Raw genomic sequence first — 16438 nt, forward strand, 5'->3', positions numbered from 1 at the left:
ATTGGGCGGGAAATACTCAGATGCGACATCAGGTTAGGTTGGGCTTGGACTTGGGTTGAGGCCTTGAGCAATCCAACCCAAGAACCTGAACCAACATGCTTAATTTACTAGGTATAATCATATGTGGGAAACACAAGCATTGTAATGGATTATATATTGTTGAACTTGAAAAAAAAATAAAAATCAATTGAATGTTGGTTAGGGTGTGGGAAAATATACCCAACCCAATTGGATTAGGGTGAGTGTTCAATACCTTGGGTTGGGTTGGTCGGAGTGGTGAGACCTTAGGCCATCGTACCAACCTGGGAGTATATTAAGCCTCAACAGTGTTTTGCTAGACTCTATGCTCAGCGAAGGTGGCTGATTCCTTGTTGGCCTAGATGGTCCATATGCTGCCCCAAAACAGCCGCACACAATCAAACATATCATTAAAAATGGAATCCCTTGGCATCCATTTCTCAATAGTACCTTGGCAAAAAAATGATTTTGAAAAATCGTTTGTTTTCCCTTGGATTCCTGCATATCAAATAGGCCCCAAGTTGCAACGACGTTTCGATAGTCTGCAAGTTGGGTTTTTGTAACATCGCAAAAAGTATTTTGGTTTAAACTTTAATGAACTATTTAGGCTTATCAAGGGATTTCATTTAAGTTTTAAAAACCATGTAGCAAAAGGGGAAAACAGAAGTAAAACATACAAGCAGATTACATGGAGCTGCAGGATAAATTAAGAAAAAAGAAGAAGGAGGAGGAGGCATGAGTTCCTCGTAAAGATAGCTCACCAAAAAACAAATCCTTTATTTCCTCCCGATATACTTAGATTATAGATATTAGGAGTACTAAATCAATCCCATGCATATATACAAACGCATAAAAGAACTGATAGAAGAACACCAAGTACAGCAGTACATGTCCCCGAAAATCATCTCCATGCTGAAGCAACAATCAAGATCCTGTCCTCCCAACCAAAGTAGAGGGCCCCACCTTCTTCCTTCACCTTGTACTTGTCGCAGTACGTTTTTTGCAGCAGCGTCTGTATCGCCCCATTTACATAAGCACTGAGTGGGCACGCAACAAAACCAGCCATTGTCATCCTTGCCCTCCATTTCCCAGCCAGCTCATATCTCTCCATCCTGTCTTCCCCTTCGCAAGCCACAATGTTGACTATGTCCCGTGCCAGGTACTGCCTCTCAACGTTCATCCTGTCTGGGCTCTAACTCGGCAGCGTTGCATCCAGAGACTCGAACACGGCCGAGTAGTAGTTGTAGGCCTCCACAAACCTCGGCAAGAATGGGGCTGTGTTGGTGTTCACGTTTTGCTCGATGACCGTCACCAGATTTGGCTCCAAAATCTTCACCATGCGCAGAAGTCGGTCCCGCTGGTTGACTGTTGAGACGCTCTCATCTGGCATGTGATGAAGCTGGAATGCAAAGTTGACTACGAGCGCCTCGTCAGACCGACATTCAAGCATCGATGGGGGTGGGTTCCAGTCCTTGCGCAAGTGGTAGACTCTAGGAGTTTCAACACGAGGTCTTGGGTTCGAAACGCATAGGTGGTGAAATCCCACTGCGGCGTGCGTGGGTGTGTGGCGGGTGCGTGTGTTTCAAAAAAAAAAAAAGCATCGATTGGGTGACATCTCCTGTCCTGGAAGCTATTGCTCGGAACTCAAACGGCAACCTCAATACCTCCTCAAGCTTCTCAAGCCGCTGTCCAATGATCTTCAGGCCACCAACTGAGCGTTGCACAGACTCACGATCATCCACACCAGTTATCCTCGCATGGGTTGGTTTTTTTTGCCGAGTTGAGAGCTCTTGTAAGAGCGTTATGTACTGGCTTCCTTGATTTATGTCAAAGTCTATGATGTGGACTCTCTCTTAATCTTTGAATGCCTCAGCTATTGCACCGTTGGCAGCCATGAACCCGAATTTGAAACATGGACAGATCTCAAAGAGGATCTGCATGGCGGAGGGGCGGTCTGAAGTGGGAGGTTCCTTGCATTTGAGAGCTTTGTAGAGGCCCTGACCTGAGGCAGCCATGCGGGCCACAAGGCCTTCAACCATGTAGGCTGCAATCCTTTGGGGTGGGTCACCTTGAATCGAGACCCTCTGTCGGAGCTCAGATATAAGGGCCGACGCTTCTTGCATCCACGACAAAAAAAAAAAAAATGTGTATCGCCGACCCTTTGGTGGGATCATTTTCCGGTGCTCGGTAAAACAGGGCGCTGGCAAAAGGTAAGTACGGACGCCGACTCTCTCTCTCTGCGACTCCACGACCCCGACTCTCCCTCTCTCTCTCTCTGTGTGCAACTCCACGACCCCAACTCTCTCTCTCTCTCTCTCTCTCTCTCTCTCTGTGCAACTCCACGACCCCAACTCTCTCTCTCTCTCTCTCTCTCTCTCTCTCTGTGCAACTCCACGACCCCAACTCTCTCTCTCTCTCTCTCTCGGTGCAACTCCACGACCCCGACTCTCTCTCTCTCTCTCTCTCTCTCTCTCTCTCTCTCTGTGCAACTCCACGACCCATATTCTGCTGCAACTCCAACAGCTACCAAAGCTCTCTCTCTCTCTCTCTCTCTCTCTCTCTCTCTCTCTCTGTGCAACTCCACAACCCATATTTTGCTGCAATCCCAACAGCTACCAAAGCTCTCTCTCTCTCTCTCTCTCTCTCTCTCTCTCTCTCTCTCTCCTTCTGCCAAGCAAGAGCTCTCTCAATCGAGCGGCGAAGCAACCTCCGTATGTGGTACAATCACTCTCGGACTCCCCCCCCCCCCCCATGTGTCGATCTCAAGCTCAATCTCTCTCTTAAGATCGAGTATCTTTAATGTTGAAACCCTAATTAGGATTTTACGATGGTGAATTCCTAATTAGCGATTTACAATGTTGAAACCCTAATTAAGGATTGACTATGTTGAATCCCTAATGGGTGGATAAGATTCATCATTTGGATTTACTATGTAAAAGTACCGTAGGACCTAATGATGATTTGTATTTTTGTTTTTCCTGTTTTACTAGTTCGCTTGGATTTATACATGGGTTTGTCATCAAATCTATTTGTCCATAGAATTTCTCATACGACTCTGCACTCTAATTGTTCCCATGCTCCCTTGTTTGGTGGTTGGATGGTGTGGTTAATTAGTTTTCAATAGGGTTATTTTATTCATGTCTTTTGGTATTCTAGGCCATTCATTTGTTGAGCTCCAAATATATGATGGGCCATGCCTCTATATCTTTACAGAACCAGATGATCATGGCTATTGTGTTGGTAGCAAATGGATGGTCTGCATTTAAGGGGTGGATCAATCGGTCATTCTATGTTTTTTAGCCTGAGCTCGTTAGGATCAAATTGAATGTAAGCCCAACTGCACTGATGCATTCCAAGCACTAGATCATTTCTCATATTGTGAAGGAGAGAGAAAAAAAGGATAATGGAAATGTTTCCTGATGGATTATCTTTTCTTCTGATCTCTACGTTCAACCGACCATCAAGCATTGCCCAACAAACTGTACATTTGAGTCTGGCTTTTAACTAACGTAATTGTTCATGTGTTGGATCCGGTTGTGGATGGGAAATTCCCAACAAATTGTGCACTTCAGATGATCCAGATTAAAAAATAAATAAATAAATCTAATGGCACCATTTCAATTGGAACTTGTAACTAGATTTTTTATTATTTATTTATTTAAAATTTTAAAGAGCTCTTGGACATCTGGACGTTGTTTAAGATGGATCCCACTATCGAAATGGTCCTTGGCCCATTGGTTGGTTCTCTTCCCGTTATCAGGTGCAAGGGCTAGATTGGTTTGGCATTGTAGGTTAATCTATTTGGACGTTGGTGTTGCCTACTCGAGTCTTGGAGAATGTGGGAGTCGATAGTACGTTTGGATAACCTCACTCATTTGGTTCCTTAAGCTTGTTGGAAGGAAATGGGTCTAGTTGTGACCAAATTGCTGCTGCTATTGAATTTACATCCTTTTGTGTCCAACAAACTTGAAAGTATCTTAACTGCAATTAAGCCTACTCTCATATAACATTAAGGATACCAAAGGTCAGCACCGTAGTAGAATTCAACTACTTGAGGGTCAGCAGGATCATGATGTGAGTGCTTGAACTCTGCAATTCTGTTGGCCCTGCTCATCAGCTCATCATACATGAATAGTCCATGGGACCATAAGGCACTAACATATTCTGTATAAATTGAAATAAGAAATTTTAATTAAATAGTGGAATGGAGTTTATTGCCTATTTCAAATCCTTCCTTTTAAGTAATCTTTATATAATTAATCATCTCAATTAAAATCACCTTCTACTTAATTTTACTTATGGGTGGCCATGACTTCTTCTTCTTCTTCTTCTTCTTCTTCTTCTTCTTTCTTTTTTCCTTTTTATTTTATTTTATTTTATTTATTATTATTTTTTTAATGAGTTGGAAAATGATACACTGAATTTGTTATCTTCCAGGAACTTAATCTTGGTGAGGGCTGATATCTCAAGACTTCCCTTTGTTTCAAGTTCTGTTGATGCCGTACATGTGGGTGCTGCATTGCACTGTTGGCCTTCACCATCTTCTGCCATGAGTATTTCTTTCTTTAAAGCATTTGTATGTATTTCTTCAAGGTATCTCAAGAAAGTAGAGTCAAAAGAACCCAAATTTTGGCTGCTAGTTCTTTTAGAGCTTGTATACACTAGTGCAGTACCCTGCCTAAAAGATTAATTGCAGACAGTCATTACTTACATCTGGATCAGTTACAGGGTGTTCAAACTTAGCGGATTCAGTAAGAAGGGAAATGTAGGAAATCAAAGAGAATATTTTATTAACTCGCCACAATAAAGTACTGGATTATTTTGAAGAGATTGTTTTGGCAGGTTTCTTCTCTCTTGCATCTGTGTTTGGTAGTTTTGAATTTCTTGTGAGAGATGTAGAATAAACTGAATTTTGTGCAATCCATCTTGGATTTGGGATGATGAGCATTTATATTTCTTACTTATATGCTTTTGTTTTTAGAAATGTATTGGTTGTTTATTACATTTTTATCATTAATTTCTTGTTTGTTTGATCTTGAAATGAAATGCAAAGTAAGAAGATATGATTATTTCTGAATCTTGTTATCTCTAATTTCACAGTCTGTGATATTTCATGTCGTTTTGAGACTAGAAACAAACAAACAAACACAAACAAAAAAAAAAATAATTTTAAAAATAGAATTCTTTTTTTCATTTCATCTTTTGGATAGTTCTTCATGTTTTTCTCTGAAATGCTGTAAATTGATTTGGTGTTGGGGATTTTAAGAGAATAGAACATTGTTAATTTTAATGAAGCTAACCGATCTATACACTACAACACTCAATATGGTGTACATTCCAAGCCTTTCATCATATGGGGCCCATCTTCTAGATGCCCTGACCCAATAATCAGGCAGGTCCACTCATCAAGTTATTGACAGAGTACAAACCATTTGAACGTCTACAAAACTTGCTTTTCCATCTCTTTCCTAGTACACACAGAAACCCGACCTGATGAGTGGATGGATTTACTTTTGGGCCTGTACATCAATATAGTGGCCCCCACCTGATGGAAGGGCCGGATCTCACACATGTGCTGGTTGGCATGTATGTTGGCTGGGCTGTACACCCATGTCTAATTAATATCTTGTACACCCCATCTTTTTCTGTATAGGACATTCTACTCTCTGAGACTAATCTAACCAAAAATATAAAAGATGGATACATCAAAAGCTGGGGTTTACAGTTCAATCCCCTCTGATTGTTATTGTTGTTGTTGTTGTTTTTACTACTTAGGAGTATCTTTAAAATAGAAAGCTAAGCTGTTGTCTGTGATGTTCTGTTCCTGGATAGAGAGCTTTTTTTTTCTCAGTATAAGGAAGGATTATTAGGCAGTAGAAAACCTATTACAGGCTCCAGCAGCTCCTTTCGTTTGGGATTATAGTTTCAAAAACTACAATGCCAAAAAATGGGGTTTTAAAACTATAAGCATTATATGCGCTTTAGCATCTTCAGGTTCCTCAAATAGAATGATAGGATCTGCAACTCTTTCTAAAACAAACTCTCTGTCATCACATGTTGGATACTCAAAGTTGGTTGTCTGAATACACAATAGTACTCTCTCTCTCTCTCTCTCTCTCTCTCTCTCTCTCTCTCTCTCATCCACTCATTTTGTTTTGATATTTATCAGTGGTTTGATATTGTTTTCTACAATGTGTGCCACCTGGTAAGTAGATAGGGCTGATTTTTATAATAAAATCAGACTTAAGAATTCTCATTTATTGAAGACCCCATTCACAATGTAGGTTCAATATATTGATATATGCAGATGTGTTTTTTTATTGCAAGTTTGAGTTGAGTTGAATGGCAATTCTGTGGGCAGATGGGAATTGTTTTCTCTGTGATCACTAGGCATTATTAGGACTTTATAAGTAGAACTGTGAACTCTGCTTTATACAACATATTGCTTGAAGAAAAACTGTTCCATCTTAAATAAAATCAGTCATTGTACTAGGATTGCATGAGGCTTGCTTGCCCCAAATGGCACAGGCACCAACCTAGCATGTCTGCAATACGTCTAACCAGTGCATGTTAGGTGGCCCCCATCTTGAGCTCTTCTGGTAGGACGCAGTGAAGCAGCAAATGTTAAGCAAGGACCTTTTTTTTTTCCTCTGAGGATATTAAACAAGGATCATTGGCAATTTGGTTAAACTGCCTGTTCATACAGGTGGCCCACTCAACGAGTGGACCGGCCAATCAGTTTCAAACTTGCACAATGACCATTTAAACATCCTGAGTTCTACAAAAGGCCAACATTAAGCTTGGGGGCATAGCTCATGTGCCAAACATTAAAACCATTCAGTCATAAAATGCACTATGATGTATGGGTTTAGTCAATTAACTGAGCTAATGTATGCCACGTGTACATTTAGAAGTATCAAATGGTCACCTTAAGGCTAATTAGTGTTTCAGGATCACATGTTAGATCACATCCAAGAAAAAAATGCTTATGAAGATGGTTATGGACTTTCCCGGGTACAATGCCATTCTTAATTTTTGTTTCTCTGAATTATAAATATTTTATGCATTGATATTTTTGGTTGAAGTGTTTGGTTTTTTATGCATGCATGGACACATTGACTGTCTACATAGCTTTTATGGCCAATTAATGATTTGGTTGAAGTGTATGGTCCATGTTTTGTCTTCACTATGCATTTATAAAATAGAACTAATTAACATAAGTTTAAATAATATTCAGTAAATTTCTTTAGAAAAATAACCCGTTTGGTAGAAGAGGTAACATCTCTAGTCGTGCTCTCTAAGCAGTAGCTCCTTCGGAGCCCGCTTTCACATCGACCTAAGGGTCCTAGCATGGAACTACCAAATCTGCCCATTAGGTCTAAAAGAGAGACGTAGTGTTGTTTGTTTTTGTTTGGTAGTCTTATTTTATGTTTATACCTATGAAGGTACTTAATTTGAATTTGATATTAAATTTGGTATGCTTATAAGAGTAGAGGCTAGGGCTTTATATTCGGCCCTCCAATTATGTTAGTGATTGGTGCAAAGTTTGTTCCATTAAGAAAATTAAGAAAATTTTCAGGTATTAATCATCAATCTCTTTCATAAATAATTGATCTTGCTTAATTTATATTTTTGTCACTTCATTTATATGCTTTCCTAGAGGCCCAACTTGTAACTCCTCAGAACCTGCTTTACCATAAGACATTACGGTGTATGACGGTTCCCAGCAGGTTAAGTTGCAAGTTATTATATAGAGTTGGTTAGATATCTTCTATTTTTGTAAATGCTGTTAATAGTTAATTGGATGATGAATGATACTTGTGATTGAGAATGACATATATATTATCCTTATAGGATTTATTTTTTAAGGGGACATGATATTCTTACAGCCTATGGTATGGTGCTCCAATATTGCTTATATGTTACTAGTATGTAGTAGATATTACTAGGTTAATTTATCAAAACAAAATTTGTTTATTTAGTTTAAAATGCATTTTGTTATTAGTTAGCTAAATGATGAATGCCAATTGTGATTGATTATGTAATTGTTTTAGTATAGGACAATCAGTTGTCCATTTGAGAATTTTTATGTGGCCAAGCATAGATATAGTGTGCTTTTGGAAGCATAAAAATCCTCAAATTATCCCAAGTTTGGATAGTTGAATGTTGGATATATTAAAATACTTTCGATTCCCTGATTTAAACGCACATGCTAGTTATGCATTGTATCTATCCTTTTCTCTTTCGTTACGTTTTTTATATTTATTTCTAATGTCAAATATCCTCACATTATGTGGATACTTGACATGGGAATCAAATGCAAGATCAACGTATCTAGAGAGACATAAGAAGATGTTATCAGAATTTCGGTGTGGGCATTTAAATTGGAACGTGAAAGCATTATAATCTATCCAGTCTTGGATGGGTGACTGGTTTAGTTAGTCAGTTAGAGATGCCATTAGGGATTCTATTATATGTCTAAATCATCGTCGCATGTGGGGTGAGCAATAATGGTGCTCGTTTCATTATAATTTGTCTCTTTAGTACTCTTCCTTAAATTTCTCTTATATCCATTCTAGTTTATCACTCCTAGGGAGCTTTGTCATGTGTAGATTCCTAGCATTTCTTTTAATTGTGTTGCTGACTCTATTGGAAAGGAAAAAGTTGAGGTTTGCTAAATTCACATGGCAGCCCTGCCATCCACATGTAGGCGCATGTCCCACTGTTAGAACTTCTGCTCTACAAATCAGGCTGCCAACATACAAGATGAATGGATGGGTAGAAAAAATTTGTTTGAATGGGTAGTTTACTGTAACATTGTGACCTGATTCAATTGAATTCATTGTCTTATTTTTTTCATACTTCTTGTGTATCATGAGCTTGCGACTTGATTCAAATGAAATCATGGTCTTGGTTTTTTCATTCTTTTAGGAAAGAATGATTGTTTAAAAGAACATTCATTTGGTTTTTTTTTTTTTTTTTACACTCTTTGGTAGGCATTTGGATTTTCATAATTCTAGAATTGTGAAATGTGATTTTTGTTTTGCCTTTGTTGTCGTTGTTTTTGCATTTCTGATAAAGCCCATTTCAATCTTATTATGTTCTCGGTAAAGCCAATTTATTCTTCATTTGGTATCCCTATCAATTGATGTTCGACATGAAATATCAAAAACAACAGAAACCATTCACAAATTCTCTTCTCAAATCTAGAATTGGATTTTGTTTCTCACAACTTGATTTTGTACGGAGCATTTCCTTTGTTCTCATTCTTTTACATTTTCAATAAACTAGAACCCTTAATTTAAAGAGCATCTCTTCAATTATCCTGCTTTAATCAAGTGGAAATTAGGTAATTTGTGCTCATTTGAAGCTGAGTAATAGAGGGTAATTCTATTTCTAGAAAGTGTTGAGATGGGAAAGAACATGATTAAGATAGTGATGTTGGAGACTGCATGTGATAGGCAGAACACGTTCTCTAAACGACAAATGAAGTCTTGAACAATGTTAACTGTCGATTCTATGCGACATAGATATTGTTCTTCTCATGTCTACTCCTGGCAGAAAGCTGACCGTCTTTGTTGTAGAACATTGGTAGTTTTAATTGGATCAAATTCAAATAGGGAAGAGTTCACCTGCAGGTTGCTTGCATGACAACTGCCATGCAACGCATTTTTTGCCATAAACATCCTGAAAAAATAAAATTTTAACTTCTTAAGTAATTTTTCCTAGCTGAAAATGCACTGCATGACACTTACAATATGAGCAGCTTCTACAAAATAATCTTTTTAATCCCTCACCTCTAGTGAATTTTTGCAGTTGAAAATGCAGCAGAGCATGACACTTACTACATAGACAGCCCCCTAGCAATCGATTAAACAATCTAAAGGGCAATTTTACTACGGCAGCAGCATATTTGAGCATGGCTGGAAGGCCGCCAGTTCTTCCTTCGAGCAACCTTTCTTATTCAGAGAACTTTTTGTATATGCTGGACTCATTGTAAGTTTCACTCGGATAGCTCTTCCTCTGATGATTATACTGTAAAATTCCATGTTTCTTCTACATTGGTATTTAGTAGGAAAACCATAAAGAAGAACATGTTTACTTGGTGTGCATCTGTATGTCAATAGATTGAGTTGGTAACTTGGGAGCATTTCAGTAATACATGGTTGTCAGCAACTAATTGTGGAAGTCCTTGCTAGCTCCAAAGTTTGCGACCTTTTGTTGTGTGATGCTTATGTTTGTGCAGAACTTCTATTTTGTTGCTGTTAGTTCATTATTATTTTGGGACAGGATTGGGTGGGGACTGTCTTTTATTTTGCCAGCATATATGACTGAAACATGACCATGGCAGCCAAGGGTTTGTAAATGATCAGTAGCTGGTAACAGAACTGCTTCTGGTGAAGTCATTCTTTAATGAATTTTTGGCTGGTTGGATGACTCGATTGAAGCATTAGAGAAGTTCAGATGTGTCATTTAGGGCAGTTCAGATTCTTTGGGATCAAAGTCTTTGCATATTGTATCTACACTACCATTTGAATGGTAGTCCTTCAATTATAAAAAACAAAAGGCAATAGAAAGTTATCCTACATTCTTAAAGATAGCTGCTGATCTGTGAATTACTTTTTGAGTTTGATATTTGTAAGAATCTCAATTTGTTCCGAGTGTTATTCAATTGGAGTTCTTCCTACAAAATTGCTTACAACAGAGCATCTTACTGAAGTGCTCTTCTTTATGCTTTCAACATGATTTATAGATCGTAATTATATGTATACTAAAGTCTTCATGTACAAAGCTGATATGGCCAATAGATGTAATGGAATTCAAGTTACATCATTTGTTACCTTGATAGTTTTTGACTTTTTAAAGATGGAGGATCAAAGGATTGATTGTTTTCAAGTCCTTAACTCAGTGGTAGACTTTGAGGAATTTCAACGCGAGGTCTTGGGTTCAATACCCATAGGTGGTGAAATCCCACTACGGCGTGCGTTGGTGTAGTGTCGGGTGTGTGTGTAAAAAAATAAAATTTGTCGAATGCTATTTTTTGACCTTTTTTTTTTCCTTGTGTGCAGGATTTTAATCAATCGTGCCTAAATTTAGGCCTATAAGCACTTCAGCCTTTTGACGCCACTCGTGCTAGGAGTAGACTGCATAGAGGATTTGCTTTTTGCTTATATATATGTGTGTGTGTGTGTGTGTGTGTGTGTGTGTGTGTGTAACGCCCTAAATTTCGAAGGTCAAGCAAGGCTCGACTCCCAAGATTCCGAATATCACTGATGTCCTGTGAAAAATAGTTTTCTAATTTCTTCCATATTGATTGATTGAGCATGCATGAAATTTTACTAAACGACGTATCATACTACAGATTTAATTAAGTTAAACAAGTGTGGAATTCTAAAACATGTTTGTATAAGTATGCAGATGTTTCACAAGGTTTCTTCCAAAGTATAAGTACGTAACCGGGTTTAATATATACATGTATCATTTCAAAATGAACAAAATGTGAAAATGTAAATGTGTCCAACTAAGCCCAGATGCCCAGTGATCTTTGCGTAACGGTACGTGGCCTACATTGGCCCGCTCAAGAGTTGGAAGTAGGAGAATTCCTCCTCCTCATCCAAGAAGTCCTGCTCCAATACATAGACGTCGTCAGTACCTGCATCTACATCAGTGTCTGGTTGGTGTTTTAAAATACCGTTCCAGAGTGGGAGTGAGTGATCAACTCAGTAGTTCTATAAGGCAAAAGTTACACATGTTATCAAGTCAATCAAAGCAGTAATGATAAGGCAATCATAACAACCACTTTCTAACTATTTTTTTAATGCAGAAATGAAGTGTAAGTAATGATGGATGCCCTCACCCATCAATGCTCCCTCAACACGCGATTCCGACCGCCTATTTCGCATGATAACACTTCCTCAATGTGCAACTCCAACGCCTTTTTGGCACATCTTAACTAATGCAATGTGATGTATGGTCGTGTTAGTCAAGTGATTAATTATGCTCATTCATACAGTAAGTTTGGAAAGCTAGAGTACCTCACTTTTTAATATCGATCCAAATCAAATATTAGGCATCAGACAACCGCAGCGGTCCTCTTCCTGTGCTCTAGATCCATTTAGGTTCGTCACTCCTAAGCAAACACATACGATAGGCAAGTTGCAAGGAGTGGTGCTCGCGGTCACTATGGGGAGGCTCATCACCCCAGCGTAAGTCTACAGCACAAACACAGTGTCCCATACCACCATGCCCAGCTCATGAGTCTTGAGGATCATGGTACCATGGTTAAAGATGGGTCTCTGCATTGGTGAGGGGTACCTTAGATTCAAACAGTCGCGTCCATACATGGTAAACACACAATAGGTCAATCGGTTTGTTAGGTAAACTTAATTGGTACGGGTGCACGCTGACCTAATCGACATGGAGCACATAAGCGCCTCTCGTAGCCTAGCCACTATCGGCAGTCGTCATACGACCCGTATCTTTCAGGCTTACCCAAGGTGGCAAGACTAATTCGGCCACCCAAACATGGACTTTTACCAATTGCCTAGACTATGTTTGTAGCCTCAATCCTACCCAAATGCTGTTAACAACTAATTGTAATATTTATCCCAGCATTCAACAAACAATCCATGTGGATTTCTCATTTGGGCATTTCATCATACACATAGACCATGTTAACTACAACTTGCATTTTATCGATTGATTACAGAGAGGAAATCATACATATGTATAAGACAATAAAAATCATATCTTAATACTCATAATAAATACAAATCATCAACAATTTTCTCATTTAGACAATTTATCAAACACATATACTACGTTAGTTACAACATATGTTTTATCAATTCTTGATACAGAGAGATCTATATGCATATGACAATGATGAATCCTAGATTAGTAATCATGGTAAGCACTAATCATTTTTTATTGCTCATTTAAACATTTTAACAAACACATAGGTTGCATCGTATATTTATCACAGTTCATAGGTGTATCTCATACAGAAATCAACATATTTAAGACAATACGGTAGCAATCAAATCAAGACAAGCATAAATCATTAGTTGACATGAAAGCACTGATAAACCGTAACCTAAGCGTTTATAGTCCGCACCTTTCGTTAGTACGCTCAACTCGAACTTGATCCAAATTACGTTTCCAAAAATGGAACGTCGGGAACCTAAATGATAAAACTGGTTAGCTATGTTGACGAAAAAATATCCGGGAGCTTTACATCGATATTAGGGTTGGTATTTCTTACCCGAAATCGTAGCCGAAAGAGGTTTGGTAGTGCAAAGGGACGGTTTCTGCATGTGGATTTATGGGAGAAGACTTTCTACAGCGATCTCCCAAAGTTCCCCTTCTCTCTTTTCTCTTTTCTCCTCTCTCTCTCCCTCTAGGGTTTATGAAATTCGTATATGGGAGAGAGAGAGAGAGAGAGAGAGAGAGAGAGAGGATGAAATGAGAGCTATTTATAGCCCCAGATGTGGTGCAAATGGCCTCAGGGCTACTTTATACTATGTAATTTCTACCCCGTGGGTGGCCGTTTCTAACAAACAAGGCTCCTAGGGAGGCCCACGGCTCATCTACGTCATAGGGTACACTCATTGACAATAGATCCATACTAGGACACGATTTCAGTGTGATCGAATAAGCCGATCGACCGTGGAGAGCCTGTGTCAGATCAACGGTCATACGTGTCCAATCAGGGCCACGGTTATATGGGCAGGTGCAGGGAATTTCCTTTCCCCATGGGTGAAGTTTGGTCACAAACTAACGGTCTGAATTCTTCAACTTTATGTGAGAGCGAACGACCCAATTCACCTAAGCTTTAGTTCGTTTTCTTAAGGTATTTGCATTTCCTATGCACTTAACCCACAGCTCAAGTTGGGCATTTCTGGACACTATTTGGGCTTGGTTTCCGCGATGGTTATCAAGCCCAGCAAGACGGACATCGTCTAATAATTTCAGGGTCATCGGACCTCAGACGTGCGGTCTAGGTCCGTTACAGAGTTTCAACGTACTCCCGAGAGCGACGGGCCCTTGGAATTTCTCCTACATTTTCAAATAGTATTAGTCCAATGGTACCCATGATTTTTGGCCTTCTCATTTGTGAAAATGGTGGCCCAAGCTTAATCCACCAATTACTTAACTAAATTCCGTCTAAGTTATATAACCGGACGCAGTACTTGGGTTGTTCTGCCTGAGGTTGTACTCGATCTTTGTACGGATTTTTCCAGGACGTTACAATATATATATATATATATTCAAGACCATTTTCAATTTATTGTTTTAAATATTATATTTTTTTATTGTGAAGTAATATAAATTTTGTTTAATATTCAGTTTAATTTGTATTGCAACATTTTTTATGTTTCAAATATTAAAAAAATACAGGTTTCAATTGAATTATATATAATAATAAAAATTACTGGCCTACACCGGGGCCTTTCAAATACGTACAAAGACTTTCACCGGTGTTTTTCCGTGATTAAAAGTGTCCAGAAACTGTCCTTTTACTGGCGCTTGGACAAACTTTTGCTGGCGCTTTTTTCACTTTTACCGGCGCTTCTGTCAAAAATATCAACGGCCAACAAAAGCGTCGGTGAAGTCAGAGAGCGCGCCAACAAAGACTCCATAATTAGCGGCGCTCAAACAATCACCGATAAAAGCGACTTAGCACCGGCAAAAGATTTGCCGACATACCCCTTTTCTGGAGCTTGTCTAGCGCCGGTAAGGTAATGCCGGTGTTTTTGGGGGCTTTTACCTGCAGTTTTGACCGCCGATAAAAGTGCCTTTTCTTGTAACGATCTTTCCTTCTGATACTACTGCAGCACACTCAAAGAGTAACTGCCTGGGAGTTAGATTATTTAACAATCGTGCACTAGAGGCATGTAGCACAGGTGTTTCTTTGTCGCTACTGACGCAGCTGAGGTTCGAGTCTGAGGAGGATGTTTCCCTTGGTGAGTTGGGGAGAAGATTATTGTTGATGGGATCAGCCCATTCACCACATCTTCATCATCATTATCATTCAGCAGCACTCTCTCTAGTTCTTGAAGCTTAATCTGATGCCGTCTTCATCACAGTCCATCCCATGCTCCGGGCTTCCTATATTCATGTATTCCGATACAGAACAGGCATGATGAGTGACATCATCCAGAAGTAGCCATCATCGGATAGGAAGTGAGACCTTAAGGTCGAAAACTAGACCTTGGAGTCATGGAGTTAGATGGGTGAAGAAATACAGCCTGTTTAGTAGGAAACTCTTCTAAGAAAGAACTCTGAAGATTATGGCGGTCATATTCATGTCCGGACTTGGAATTCCGCTTATCTGAGCTAAATATTTGACTAGATAAATCGGTCCCGTTGCTGTTGCTTTTGAGCACATACAGGTTGGACTCACCGTGTGAGGAGGTGGATGAATCTACAGACCTGACAAAAGACATACCACCCTTATCAAACTACTCAGGAATGTTGCCAAAAAATAGCAGTATATATCAATCAATGACAGGCAGTGCTGGTTCGAGTTTTCTATCAACAAAGGTTATCTTGTTGTTGCAGCAATGAGTGTTCACGTATAGGTCCACTCATCAGGCAAGTCACAGCTCACATACAGGTCCACACTTATATACTTGCTTGTGTGACACGAAAGTAGGAGATCAATGGTAAACGTGCCAATGTATAAACTGATGAAGTATCAGATCTAGGGTGAACGAAGAGCATGGCTATCCAAATTTCGTATAGGTCCAGTACTCATCAGGCAAGTCACTCACACTTGAAACGAGAAAATCAACACTGGAAAAAAGCCAAAATTCTATATTCGATCCGCGCACATATGTAGATATCTACTGTCACGCCCCAAACTCAGAAATCGAACTCATAAGAATCTCGATCGCCGAATCCGGTGCCGACAGCCTCCGTAGTACCCCATTCTCAGCTCCCAGTGCTCATATGCCAGGTTCTGATTCTGGGATCCTACAAGGAGGATTTTCCAACGTAGATTTATCTTGTAAGAAGCATAACCAAAAGTTTACCCAAATCACAAAAGCAACATCATCTTCATATATCCATTAATATAAACTTTGAATATAATGCTGAAAGGGAAATACATATGTCAAAAAAAAAAATCAAAGCTCCACACGACAGCTGCACTCTCCAAGCTTAACGTCGCTACGACCAACGCTACCTGCAGCTAGGGGTGCACACGGGTCAGTTTGGTCCGGTTCTCGGGTGAAACCGAAACCGAACCGTTCCTAACCGTTCTAGGATATTCGGAACCGGAATCGGAACCGGACCGTTGGCACCCTAGAACTGAACCGTTAAAACCGGTTCGGTTCCGGATCGGTTCTGGGCTTTTTATAATCCAGCCCAATTGCATGTTTAATTTTATTATTTAGCCCATGCCCATCCATGTTGT

The 16438-nt window shown here is 39.4% G+C and overlaps 1 pseudogene; it reads right to left on the minus strand.

Moving 5' to 3' along the window:
- Nucleotides 1-773: 773 nt before the first annotated feature.
- Nucleotides 774-15467, minus strand: LOC131244050 (scarecrow-like protein 1; annotated as a pseudogene).
- Between the last annotated feature and the right edge of the window lie 971 nt (nucleotides 15468-16438).

The sequence above is a fragment of the Magnolia sinica genome, chromosome 4 (genome assembly GCF_029962835.1).
Source record: "Magnolia sinica isolate HGM2019 chromosome 4, MsV1, whole genome shotgun sequence".
Taxonomy (NCBI): Eukaryota; Viridiplantae; Streptophyta; class Magnoliopsida; order Magnoliales; family Magnoliaceae; genus Magnolia; species Magnolia sinica.